Source organism: Anser brachyrhynchus (genome assembly GCF_964034855.1).
Source record: "Anser brachyrhynchus genome assembly, chromosome: 2".
Taxonomy (NCBI): Eukaryota; Metazoa; Chordata; class Aves; order Anseriformes; family Anatidae; genus Anser; species Anser brachyrhynchus.
This window is the reverse complement of record NC_137695.1, coordinates 28,524,141-28,537,960: the sequence shown is the minus strand read 5'-3', so window position 1 is coordinate 28,537,960 and position 13,820 is coordinate 28,524,141. Positions and strand designations below refer to the sequence as shown.

General features: G+C 34.5%; 1 long non-coding RNA gene across 1 annotated transcript; it reads right to left on the bottom strand.

Annotated features, from left to right (window-relative positions):
* Nucleotides 1-1,699: 1,699 nt before the first annotated feature.
* Nucleotides 1,700-5,270, bottom strand: LOC308190697. Its single transcript, XR_013947459.1, has 3 exons — nt 5,199-5,270; nt 4,162-4,303; nt 1,700-2,942 (listed from the first exon to the last, which is right to left on the bottom strand). It is a non-coding gene; the product is annotated as an uncharacterized lncRNA (long non-coding RNA).
* Between the last annotated feature and the right edge of the window lie 8,550 nt (nt 5,271-13,820).

Below are 13,820 nucleotides of genomic sequence, written 5' to 3'. Positions count from 1 at the left end.
ACTTCAGAATGGAGATGTTGAACATCTGTGATTGGTCATATGAAATTATTCTGCTCCTAGACAAGATGAATATAATTACAAGGAACACAGTTTACAGGAAACACACAAACGTGAATCTCTTGGAGTGAAACTCCTAGAATTAAGATTTCTTAATTAAGATTATTAAGAATATTCCTAAAAACTGCAATCTGTTCTTGTCAGAACTGCAAAGTCTTTATAAGCAACAACTACTAGAAAAACTAGGTTAAAATTATGTCTGCAGATGGTCTATATCCAAAAAGACCTCACTTTTGCTGAATAATAATATGCTACCTCCTGAAACCATGTAAACAGTCTTAAAACTAACAACAACAACAAAAAAATAAAATTCTGTGTACAAATTTTAAATTCAATTTATCACACATTTACTTGAACTTTCACCTCTCATGAACGCACTGTTAGTGAGTTACCTCATTGCACAAACTTTGATCAAAAGTGAGGTGTAAAATATTCATGGAAAATATGTAATACAGATAAAAGGAAATATTTCCTTTTACAATTTTCCTTGTAACAATCAACCATTTAACTCTCAATTTCTCTCCTAAAGCTGATAAAAACTGCAAGCTACAAAAATCATACCTAATGCTAACTTGATATGAGTCTCATCAGATGTGGAAATGTCTAGTGGGATCTGAAAGGTATCTTCACAATTGCTGCTGCCATGACTCAAGCTAATACCAATTTCACAAATGCTTAGACATTAAAAGTATCTCTTGGGAGGTTGTCAGTAGAATTTCTGTCTGGTTTTATCTCAGCCTACAGTTCTAGATTTTGGTAATGTTACTTCCCATATTAATAATAATTAAAAAAAAAAATCCACAAAACTTGTGAAACAAACAAACAAAAAAGGAAATAAAATGAATGAAAATAAAAAGAATTGGTTTGGAAACAAAATGTGAAAATCTACGTGCAAATGGTAGGGCAAAAATCAAACTAATAACACCTCTGAAAGCTTTGGATATGAAGTGGTTCACATCTTTTCCTTAGAAAGTTATGGTCTAGAATTATCAATGAACTGAACACTCAAATAGGAATCATTTGTTGTTAAATTAATTTCTAAGCCTAAAAACGAGGTATTTTCATATAAACCAAAATCCTAAGAGGGTTCTTGATACTCTAATCAAATTGGAATTGGAAGTTTTCCCTCCTATGAGTGTTCAAACACTTTTTCCTTACCCAGTAAAATCAGAAAGCTGTTGTATGCCATATTCAGCCTAAGAAAATGGTTCATTGACTGCAGGAGTTGGAGTTGCCATTTTGGTCTGTGCTGTAACATTAAGTTCTTTTCATCTTTCCTGCAGGAAATGGCTGAAAATATTAATGTGACCTCTTTATGAGGCAGGTAAATAACCATTCTAAATAAGTGAGGAAGAACAAATACCTATATGGCATATATTAGGTCAGGATAAGCATTGTACTTATCTGTTTTGAAGATAGTTATAGGCCACATATGAGGAAAATTTCATTTTAATTTTCCAAATAATTTTAGAGGAGTGCTAATCGTTGGAAAGGAAATGAGGTTGGCAGTCAAGGTTTATTATTATTCAAATTATCTTATTGATAAGAACACATTAATCTTTCCTAATTACAGCCAAATCTGTGCTTCATTCAATACAATGCAAGATACTATCCAATACTATCTGGATGTGGAAAAACAAGGGAAATATTTATGGCTTCTGTTGTCTCCAGTGTTTAAATACTGGCATTTCCAATAATTCCTTCCTTGTGTTATTTTTCATTTTACTTACAGCTCTCATTCTAAGTAGAAGAGCACACCAGCAAATTTTATTTCCTTTGGAGTTCAGTGGAAATGTTCTGAAATTTATCCTCTGGTGATATTCACTGAGCAGAATGTACTATCTTGATGACTCTTTTCTCCTCAAATTGGCTTAGAATATGAAACTTTACTATGGGCAGAGAAATATGATATATTCCAAAATTCTTCTGCCTACCAGTCACTTTCTTAAAATTCTAAAATGCTTCAGCAGGAGTTCAAATTGTCATTGGGAATTTGATAAAAGTTTTTGTGATGGTTAGTATGACACACTATTTGTTTCTTGACACAATAGTAGCACGTGATTACAGTATGATCTATTAAAAAAAAAAGGTATTACAAAGAAAAGTAATATCACTTTTCTTCAAAATCATCATTTTCTTCAAAATCATCATTTTGGCTTTTATACACAGGGACAGGTAGAATCTGTTGCCCTTCCCCAGAGCAACTGAGCATACACAACTGGTAGAATATCATAGACAGCTTGGTGGAGTAGAAGAGAGATATAGGAACTGGGCAATCCACAGCAACGGTTGAGACTGAGAGTCTGTTACAAGACTAGGGAAGATTTACATAGCCAAGCCTCGAGGTGATTTTGCCAGGGCTCAGATAGAATTGTGCAGTTTGGCCTAACATAGAAAATCTATGAAAATTGATGGACTAAAAAAGCAAATTGCTGCCAAAGTATTTAATGGCAAATATACAGTGAGGTGATGCCCTCCTGGAAGAGACTAAGCAAAGAAGACAGAAAAAAAGTCTTTAGATGAGAACTATGTCAATATATAGGTTATCAACATTGCCATCTGAAGTTTTTCAAGCACATTTTCCACACTGGTTGCCTGAACATTTGGTAAATCAAAATTAAGCTCCAGCCTAGATCAACATCTTCCTAAACATTCATTTTCTTAAAATGGTAGTTTCTCTTCCTTCATTGACAAGCATGCAGTATTTTTTTAATATCATCCCAGTTTTCCTTATTTCACTCTCCAGTGCCATATGGTCATCTGTTTGAGACTCCTCAAATTCTTCTGTTCCGTGAAAACAAAAACTTTATTCTGGGTCTTTTTGTTGTGTGAGAAGTTAATGTCTACTTCCTGATGTAAAAGAATCCATCTACTTTGATTTTGTTCTGAAAAAGGAAAAACAGTATGTTTCTACAGAAACTACCACAAAAACTGTATTGATTGATCTAAAAGTTCTTGTCTAGATTGGTTAGAATTTTCTTAAAAGGTCAATGCTAAATGGGCAACGTATTGCCCATTTGCCTATTGTTTATTGTTGCCTGTTACCTATTGTTGTCTATTGTTGTATATTTTAACAAAAACCTTCTTGAGCATGACCTTATCTGTATACATCAGCTGATGCAGCAGAAGTGGACACTTTATACGCATTTTTCTTAAAAAAAAGGTGCAGTGAAGTATGTGATGTATTGATGGGCTTTTAGTATTGAGGTTGGTAAATGAATGTAAACTTCTATTTGCAGTACCTGGCATCTTTGTGCAGTGTATTAATCTAGAACTCGCCTCAGCAATGAGGAGATACAAGCAAATGGTCTATGAATGTTCTTCCTTTACTTGCATTTCTGAGAAGTTCAAGAACATGACAGTATAGCTGCTTCACAAACCAAAGAATAAAAACAGTAATCTCCAAGGAGTTATTGAACATTTACACTGCAAGTGAAGTTTTGAGCAAAAATATAAACAGACACTTTCAAAAAGTCTGTTTTGGTTTAAACCACTGAATAATCTCTATTGCAGTGATCAGTTAAAAAAGAATAAGGGGGGGGGGGGGGGGGGAGAGAGTATCTTACTCTATTGCTTTGGCATTCTTGGGCAGCAGGCTTTTAGATAAAATGACCTCTATTTTATAGGACAAACATTACAGCATTCTGAGTTGTCTGATTCTCTGACACCAGCAGTGACAGAATAGTAAAATAAGCCATATAAATATTCAAGAGAGCATTTGCCTTAATACGTAATTTATCTTTTTTCACTACTAAACCTACTTACAGACCTGCTATCAGCGAAGCAATTTACTTGAAAGCTATGCTTCCTAATGTTCTCATTTTGATTTTGTGTTTGTAGATCAAAGAGGAAATCTACCCTTACGAAACTTTCTCAGTTTATCACCTTGGTGGATTTCACATTTATTAAATTCTTATCCATATGAGCCTATGTAAAACTCAATGTATAATTAATAACATTATGTGTCATGCAGAAGCTATGGATTGACATTTTTTTTTTTTTTTGATGTATCAGATGGTGCAACAGGCAGAATAGGTCTCAAGAATAACTTATCTATTCTAATTTTAATGTTCACACTATAAATTGTGTTTATATAACACTTACATGTGCCCTACTTAACTTCATCTTATCATTCAGATGTCAGAGCAAATGAGTATACTTATAAAGAAAAAGCAGAATTGATTATTGCAACTGGTATGTAACTTCCTCCATGAAATATTGTCAGCTGGATCATGATGACCTTTTCCTAATGGGAAAAAAATAAAAATAGACATGAAGGAAAATGGAAACACAGAAGGAATCACAAAAGAAAAAAGGGCAAGACATTAAAAATGACTGGTTTGGGTTGCCTCCATTTCTAGACAGCTAACCTTTTGGTTTCCAGGAGGAGCAAACACTTACTTACAGAAGCATTTAAAATGTCTAATCTTAGTCACCTAAAAACATGACTCGTGCACTTCTTTATGATCTTAGCCTTATTGATTTCTGTGAGGTTTTCCTTCCATCCATTTTTGTGGAGGGTTCTTTGATAAGGCAGCAAGTTTCTTTCCATATTGAAAAGAATCAGAAGTGTTAAACTCTGAATTACAGGAAAGTGGTTTGTGGGAGGACTTCAAATAGCAGCCATAAATAATTTCATTCACATGAAAAGAATACACTCTTCCACACTTCTTGAAGATATGCTATTATCTAGATTGGCCTAGGATAATTCCTATTTTATTTAAATCATTTATTTTATATGGCAGTGAGGAAAAAGGACCATCATTTTCTTGGTAGTTTGGAATATTAAGTACTGATTCATTTCATTAGTGTATATATATATATATATATATATGTTTTGCCATAGATAGACTGCAGAACAGAAAAAAGAACCCTCAAGAAAAAAAAATTATTTCTAGTTTTCATTAAAGAGATTGACTAGGCTATGTGCAGTATTTATTTGGAAACATAACACACACTAAGTCAAAAATCAGTAAGAAGAAATAACAGGAAACTTTTTTATGTGTATTGTCTTATGTATACTGTATTTGCCTTTTAAATAATTGCCTCAAACCTGTGTTGGCAAAATGTTTTTTATTAATCTGCACACAAAAGAAAAGTCACTCTGACTGCAATGATGAAATTTTCAGTGAAAGTCTTACCTGCTTCCTTGTTCTATGAAGTTTGCTCCTGCAAGAAGCATTGACCATGCTGTTTCAGCTGATGGTGATTGCTTTCACTCTTATGTAGGTGGGAGGCATGCACCCCATTGGGAGATGAAGAACATAATAAGGACCAATGTAGTGGTCTTTCATTCCAGTGAAGTGCATTGTAATGAAAATCTCAAAAAAAAAAATATTAATATAATACCCAAATTACCATCACAGTGGTACTGAACTACTAACAACAACAAAGACATTCTCTGAGGGAAAAAATGTCCCACGGTAGATTATAATTTCCATTGAATCTAAGAAAAGTTTCGGAAAGAAGTTTGTTACTGAAATGCAAATGAATGAGAATTTTCCATTGACCAAACTAAAGGAAGGGACATGTATCCTTAGCCCTTGTTACTCTCATGGAGACTTGCTGTTCATTTGCACTGTATCTGATAAAAATAAGACAGCCATGAAAAATAAGAGTGAAATATTTTGAGTTAGTATATTAGTAATGCATGCAACTTCCAGAATACTATAGATAAGGGCTAGAAATATCAAACAAGAATAAAGATAAGGATGAAAGAAAAACAAGCATGACTCCAGAAATAAATGATGACTATTCCTTATCACCTCTGTAAATTTCTACACAAAATGCATAAGATGAGCATACTCTGGATAAATGCTACATTTAAAATACAAGTTTTCAAATGGATCTACTGAAATTGTAATGCAAAGTAACAATAATGATAGTAAGATTCAAGGAGAAAATAACAATTAAATCTGAACTCATAATCTTTCCAAAAAATGCACAGATATGTAGGAATATAACCAGAAAGGCTAAGGACATAAATTCAATTTCAATTGGTAAGGAACACAAAATGCAACAAAAAATGGTTCTATAAATATGTTATAAATAAGAAGAAAACAAAGGGTAGAATAATTCCATTACTAAATGGGAAATAAGCAAATAACAGATGACAGTAAAAGCTGAAATACTCATTGCATTCCAGTTTCTTTATTTTTTACCAAAATGCTAAATTGTGACCAGTACTTGAGTTTATCTAGATGATAGGAACACTGTCCAAATAAAAAGAGACTGAAAATATGTAGATAGGACAGTTTGAATTATGAAATTCACATTTCAATATTTTCTGAAAAAAATCAATAAATCTGTTACTGTTATCCCCAGGGACTGAAGGAAAACAAATATAGTAACTATGTTTAGTAGAATGGTAGAAGGAGAATAAAAAAAAAAATCAGAAATGATCTTCCTTTTCATCTCTGGAAAGATTCTGTGCTAACTTATTAAATAAATAAATACCAGAAAATACTAAAGTAAGAGAAAATAATTAATGTTGCTTTGACTAGAGTAAATAATGTCAAAGAGTGGGAGCAGGCTCCTGGCCAGACCTGCAGCCAATGGAAAGAAGCCTATGCAGGAACAAGACGTATGTTAGGGGCTGCTGTCCATGGGGGACCCCTGCTCTAGCAGTTTGCTCCTGAAGGCTGGACCCCATGGTACAGACCCATACTGGAGCAGGTTTTGAGGAGTTCCAGCTTGTGCTAAGTCCACATAGGATTGGTTTGGAAGGACAGCATCTCATGGGAGGGACCTCGTGCTGGAACAGGGGCAGAGAGTGAAGCAGAGACAGAGACGAAGTGTTAGGGACTGACCGCAGTCCCTATTCCCAGTTTCCCTGCACTGCTCAGGGGGAGGAGATAGAAGAGTATGGGGGGAGGGGGAGGAAGGGGGGGAAGTGTTTTTAGTTTAATTTTAGTTTCTCATTGTTCTAGTCTGTTATTAGAAATAAGTAATAAAAAAAAAAAAATTACATAAATCTCCCTATGCTGAGTCTGTTTTGCCTGTGATGGCAATTGGTAAGTGATCTGTGCTTATCACAACATACGGGCTTTTTTTCCATCATATTTTCCTCCCCTGTTCTTTTGAGAAGGGAACGTGAGAGAGCAGTGTGGTGGAGTTTAGCTGTCTATCAGTGTGAAACCACCTCACAAAGTTGAACAGTAGGTCTCAAAAAGAATTCTCAGTAAGTCTCTATCAAAATATAAACCTCATTCAGGTTGAAAGGTTTATCCTAGTCCAAGTTCCACTTAACCAGTTTCAACAAGTTGGACGACAGAGTAAAATTTTTACAGGAAGCTGCAAAGAATAAGGTTTGCAAGGTCTTTGGAGAGTACGAACATAAATCAAAATGATCGTGGCTAATTGGAGAGAAAAGAAAAATTCTGCAAGTGCAAATTAAATGAAGGCATGAGCAAAGATCTGCAGTTCAAAGAGCAGTTAAATGCACTCATACAAAAAGACTTGTACAGGAGTGTAGAAAAGAATCTAAGGGTTATAATGTCTTTGAAATTAAATATGAGTCAGCTACATGTTTCCATTGGAAAACAAACAAACAAACAAACAAACAAAAACATTACATTAAGCAAAGCAGATCAGAGCTTTCGCAACAGAAGAATCCTGTGTAGGACATGAGAAATATTTGTCATTCTATCAGTTCTGATGAGATTGATCTAAGCTGATGTAGGCTCATTTTCAGGGGAAAAATATTACTTGTTTTAATGATAAGCTGTTGGAACAGCCTAACATGGACTGTTATGAAATCTTTCTCCTTTTGCCTATTTATTAAGTTTTAATTGAAGAAAGAAGAAAATAACAGATTTATTCTACTGTTTGGATGATCCAGAAAATGTGAGGTCCATCCCTTTAAACAATCAGCATAAGCCTTCAATGGATTTCTAAATCCATGGATTTTATAGATTATTAACAACTATGAGCTTAACTGAAATGCTTTTCAGTTGTGTTTTTCTTTAAAAAAGAAAAGTCCCTTTACTTGGGCACTCTGTATAAGCATATAGCCTTCATTTCCAACAAAGCTTCCTCACCATCTTTATGCTACTTATGCTACTTTATGCTACTTCAAGGATTTGGGGTATTTGACTAGCACTTCGTTGTGGTGCAAATTATAGTATAAGCAAGCATTATTCAAATATTAAATATATCAGGTGTATTACATCCTCAATATCATGGGTAAATAAGAAAGTGAAGCAACTCATCTTCAGGTGACAAAAGGCAGTATCCAGATGATGACACCCAGGTGTTGACATGGATTTTTTTCTCTGCTCCAAGAGCAATCCCTACTACAGTCTGCATTTACAGGCAAAGTAATAGGCCTGTCTACATTACATCTCTGTGTGGCTGATTGTGTGCTATTAAGAAAGATGTTTTTCAAGAAAGTCATATGTTAGTAATTAATCATTGAAATATACTGAAAATTTCAACTGCAATATCCCAAGTTGTTTAATTATTAGCATAGCTGTGAAATCTGAGTGCATGCATTTAAATTTGAACTATTATTTATCTAGCATGCAATCATAGCTGTATCCAGTGTAAATTAAAAATGCATCGAAATGCACTGAAGATACTTTATTTAAAGTGTTACCAAATATGTTACAGGACGTAAAGCTGTGTAATTACTTAAGGGATCATATTTATGGCATTGAAGTATCCCAAGCATTAAATGGCTTTTGTAGTTGATTAAACATTGAAGTGATGCTGAGGTAGAACTGCCAATGCTGCCAATGTGCAACCCATACATTTTCCCGCAGCCTCTGAAGTGCTGTGCTGGCTTCCTTTAGGGCTGTCCAATACTATCACTTGAAACGGCAATGAATGATAGAGATTAGGGCTTACTTGTAATGTGTGGAGGATTCAGAGAGGCATATGAGAGATTAAGGAGCACATAATGGAAGGTTAGAAATCAGGAAGAAATAGCATCATAGTCGAGGATTGATGTATGATGCTAGAAAGAGATAGCCAAGGATGAAAGAAGGCAGAGGTGAGAAGGTCAGGGCGTGGAAGAACAAAGTGGACTTCATTTTATCTTGAAAATATTGCCTAGCTACCTGAAAAGAAGACAGGTAACTGCAACACCTGGACACAAAAAATAATTTAAAAATAACATGATTCTGCCTCTCATACACAATGCAGATGAATAAAATGCTAGCTATATGTGCAGACTCAGCAAAGGGATACATATGGTCAAAAGAAACAGAAAGATGCATCAGAGAACATATGAAAACTCAGAATGAATTATCAGTTGTGACTAGTGACTACTGACTGGAGGACACCACGAACACTGCTGTAGTATGTCATCCATACATCTACTTTAAAATGGCAATTGAACAGTGTTTTCCTTATATCCCTTTACTAGTCCATATACAACCTGTTTATTTAGGTTTTGCACACAGGAAAGAGAGCATAGGAGAAAGATAACTTTAGAAAAAATGAAGAATTCTGTGTTGTTTTGTTTTTTTTTTTTAATGTCTGTTTCATTTTAAGAACTCCCTTCTGGCCTTTCTAATACTGTGCTTGGAAACAACTGGTGCAGGATTATAATACTGGAGGAAAAGTCATTTTATTTTGCCAATAGAATGCTCAAAAAGTGAAGTATACAAGAACGTGGTGAAATAATTAGGAAATGGTTCAAAGGTGCTCATTTACAATGGAGGAAATTAAATATGCAAACACATTATTATCACAGAGGTAGTTAACAAACGAGTAGGAAAAAAAGACTGTGCTTTCTACTTCATCATTGTTTAAAAGACACCTGTGAATATCACAGTATCACAGTATCACAGATTTCTAGGTTGGAAGAGACCTCAAGATCATCGAGTCCAACCTCCGACCTAACACTAAGTACTCCACTAAACCATATCGCTAAGCTCTACATCTAAACATCTTTTAAAGACCTCCAGGGATGGTGACTCCACCACCTCCCTGGGCAGCCCGTTCCAATGCTTAATAACCCTTTCGGTAAAGAAGTACTTCCTAACATCCAACCTAAAACTCCCCTGTCGCAACTTTCGCCCATTCCCCCTCGTCCTGTCACCATGCACGTGGGAGAACAGACCAACCCCCACCTCTCTACAGCCTCCTTTAAGGTAACTGTAGAGAGCGATAAGGTCACCCCTGAGCCTCCTCTTCTCCAGGCTGAACAAGCCCAGCTCCCTCAGCCGCTCCTTGTAAGACTTGTTCTCCAGACCCCTCACCAGCTTGGTCGCCCTTCTCTGGACTCGCTCGAGCACGTCCATGTCCTTCCTGTAGCGAGGGGCCGAGTACTATCTGATGACAATGCTAAGAAATGCAGATGGTTTCATTTTGCCTTCCATCAGTAATTTCTTTTACACGTTAATTATGGGGGGTGAGGGGAGACACTGTCTCCTGTAAGACAGTATGATTTAAAGATATATAACATGATTTACATATAATTTAAATATTTAAGTAAAATGGCTAAATAAAAGAATGAAAACCATCTTTCACTCTCATGCAACTCTCATACTTCGTCTGTTTTCTCAATGCAATAAAAACTGCTATCAAGCCCATCTAAAAGATTTGTCATGGAAAATATGACCAGTCTCCCACAGCTTGCTACACTTTTAATGTGTTACTTCTTTAACACATTTTTGTATTATTATATCAAAACACTTTGCTACCTCAAAATCAGGGTACGTACTCAAAAAGATTTCATTATATCTACATAAACAATTTTCAGAAGAATACTATTTGATTTTCTTTTTATGCCAGCTGTTAACATCATTTCGCATTTCAACCAAAACGTTTTCATTGTTCTCTATCATTTAAATATGGAAATCAATGTTTTTTACCTGTCCTACTTATAGTTAACAAAAAAAAAAAAAATCCTTGAATTTTACCTAGTGGAATGAAACCTGTGCATGAGTCTGAACATGGTCAGCACATTCCTACACATCCCACAAAGAATCTAGAGGAATGGCAAGACTGCTAAGATCCATACATTTCTAAATAAGACTCAATATTTAAGAGAAAATGGAAGTTTGGTGTTGTTATTATCTTTCCTGTTCTCAAAAAAAAAAAAAAACAACAACAAAAAAAAAACTGGCCTGTCCATTTCCTTGAAGTCTTCAAGGAGTCACTCAAATCTGTTGAAAGAATGTCAGAAAAAAAAAAAAAAGAAAAAAAGAAGAAAAAAATCTGTGCTATTAACATGTAATATATAAAGTCCGTTTTATGCATATTTAGTGAGTACTAAAGGTTAACAATGTCCATTATGCAAAGACAGTGTTTTGATTTGAAGTAGTACAAGAGGTATTCACAAGTATATGCACAAGAAAATTAATGAAGGTTCTATGAATATTTGCTGCAAGTAGCTATTATCATATTTTTTTAATGCCTTTTAGGGGAAATTTTCTGCAGGAATCCATTAAGTTGGTTTAGTAGTAGACTGTTAAAAAATAATAGAAGAAAACCAAACCAAAGCAAAACAAAAGAAAAAGGGTTAGTAGTTAAAGACAAACAATTACATGAGAATACCTAAGGTACTAAGGTCATAAACTTTTGCAGATTGATTGTTTTCTGCAGTCACTGAAGTGACAGGTTAAAGGAAAGAGGACAATGGCAAGATAATTCCACCTTGAGAAAAATAATTAATAGTCAAGAGAAATAGAAGAGTGGCTTCAGAACCACAGGTAGGTGTGGTAGAGCTTGCCAGATGTTTAATCGGAAGGTAGGAGGGAAAAGCTGTCTCTACAATGTTTGCATCATTCAGGAAGGAACAGTTATATCCATCTCATACTTGGCAGTTCTTTACATTGGTTTGAATCTGCACAAGACACTCTAAATGCAAAGTTCTTGTTGAAATACCTCTATGTAATACAAACACACTGGTCTGAGATGAGTTAACATTCACCTAGCTATGTCAAGGCTATGTTGCGTTTCTTAATTGAAGGCATTTTCTACCCTCCATATTCTATTTCAGTAACACAGAGACCAAAGACTAAAATAAGAATTGGGTCTCTATTTTTTTATATAAAACAATGTCAATCTTATCTGTTTGTTGTTTTTGCTGTTTGCTTGCTTATTTTAATAAGTACATATATATAGGTTTTTTTGCTTGCTTGTTTTAATAAGTACATATATATATATAGGCTATTCTTAAACATTATTTGAATATATGCCTTTTCTATGGTAGTGGTACTAACTAGAATACTGGTAGTTCATTTTTTTTTCAGAGAAGTCATAAGAAGAAGTTGACAGGCTAGACTTCAGGTGAACAGAGAGCCTTTCATGCTTCTGGAAAGCCTATATATCTTTCAGAATCTGATATTACTGAATGGAATTGGTTGGGTGTGAAGTGGGACACAAGTAGTGAAGCAGGATTGGACCAGAATATTTGAGCCAAATTTAAGGAGCTTTGAATTTCAGCATTATGATTTCTATGAGTATGGAGGAGAAATGGGAAAGGAAGAAAGGGGGTGTAGGAACTTTCGAAAATTTAAGCTTCTAATAATATCTTACAAAATAAAATTAGTTTGATAGTCTATCTTATTTCTTGCTTTCTACTGCTACAAAATATCAGAGACTTGACTGTGCATGCAGGATGGAGGGGGATGTCTGCTGAGAACCACAGGTACTAAACTCATCTCAGTGTGATATTTGCAATTTGTTTTCACAAGTATTCAATGTATTCACAGCTTTTATGGTCTTATATTTTTGAAGAGAAGAAAGGAAAGCAAGAAAAACATTTGCAAGAAAAACAGTCCCCCATTTCAGAAATAATGTTTGCTGGCAAACAAGTACAGTATGTGCTCTAAAACAGTTTACTCTAATACAATATATACTGAATTACTTCTTGAATTGCCGCTTCCGAACGAAACAAGTAATAGTTCAGAGGATGAAAATTACTGACCGATTCTGCTGATTATATATATTTATTGTAGGTAGTGCTATAGATGTACCAGACATGGAATAAGCCAAGTCTTTATTTCTATGGAGAAAACATAACAAAACAAAACAAAACAACAACAAAAACCAACAACAAATACCAAAAAACATCAATTTTTCCTAGTACACTGGAAACATATTTTTCATAGAAATAGACACATTTTGCAACCCTTCCTCTCTCCTTTACTTTGATAAAATAAAAGGTACATAGCAGGGTGTCTTGTAACAAACTGTCTCTTGAAATTGCAATAGGACATTCTATATGCCTAGTGGCCATTTAATTTAATGGGATTTTTATTAGTGTACACTGACTGGGTTATTTACACCACAGGGGTCTTTGCAAGTAAAGGCACAATTTAAAAAAAGAAGAAAACCAACACTGTCTTTTTTATTTTAAAAAATAAACATATTGCATTTTGATTCATCTTTTAAAATAGTTTTTCCTAACAATTTGATGAAATTTCACTTCTGCTAAAGCATAAAAAAAAAAATCAGTTCTTTAATTGCCATTTCATAACAGTACAACTGCTTCAAGAATCTCAGCAGACTTTATTGCACAAGGACATTTTCTTTGCACCTGAAGCACAGAAATGAGGTTTACATTCCAAAAACTCTCTTTGTTATCCTACTTGTAGTAATATTTCTTTTTCTTTCATATTTTCACATTCTAATCTATAGAAATGGCAGCAAAAAGGGGAATGCAGATAGGAAAAAAAAATAATAACTACATATCCACAATAATCTGAAATAACAACCATGGCAGTGTTTAAACTCCTGCAACTATTTTATTTGATTGCTGTTCCAGTTAGCCTATTTTGGGATATTTTAGAATGGCTCATCATTTACAC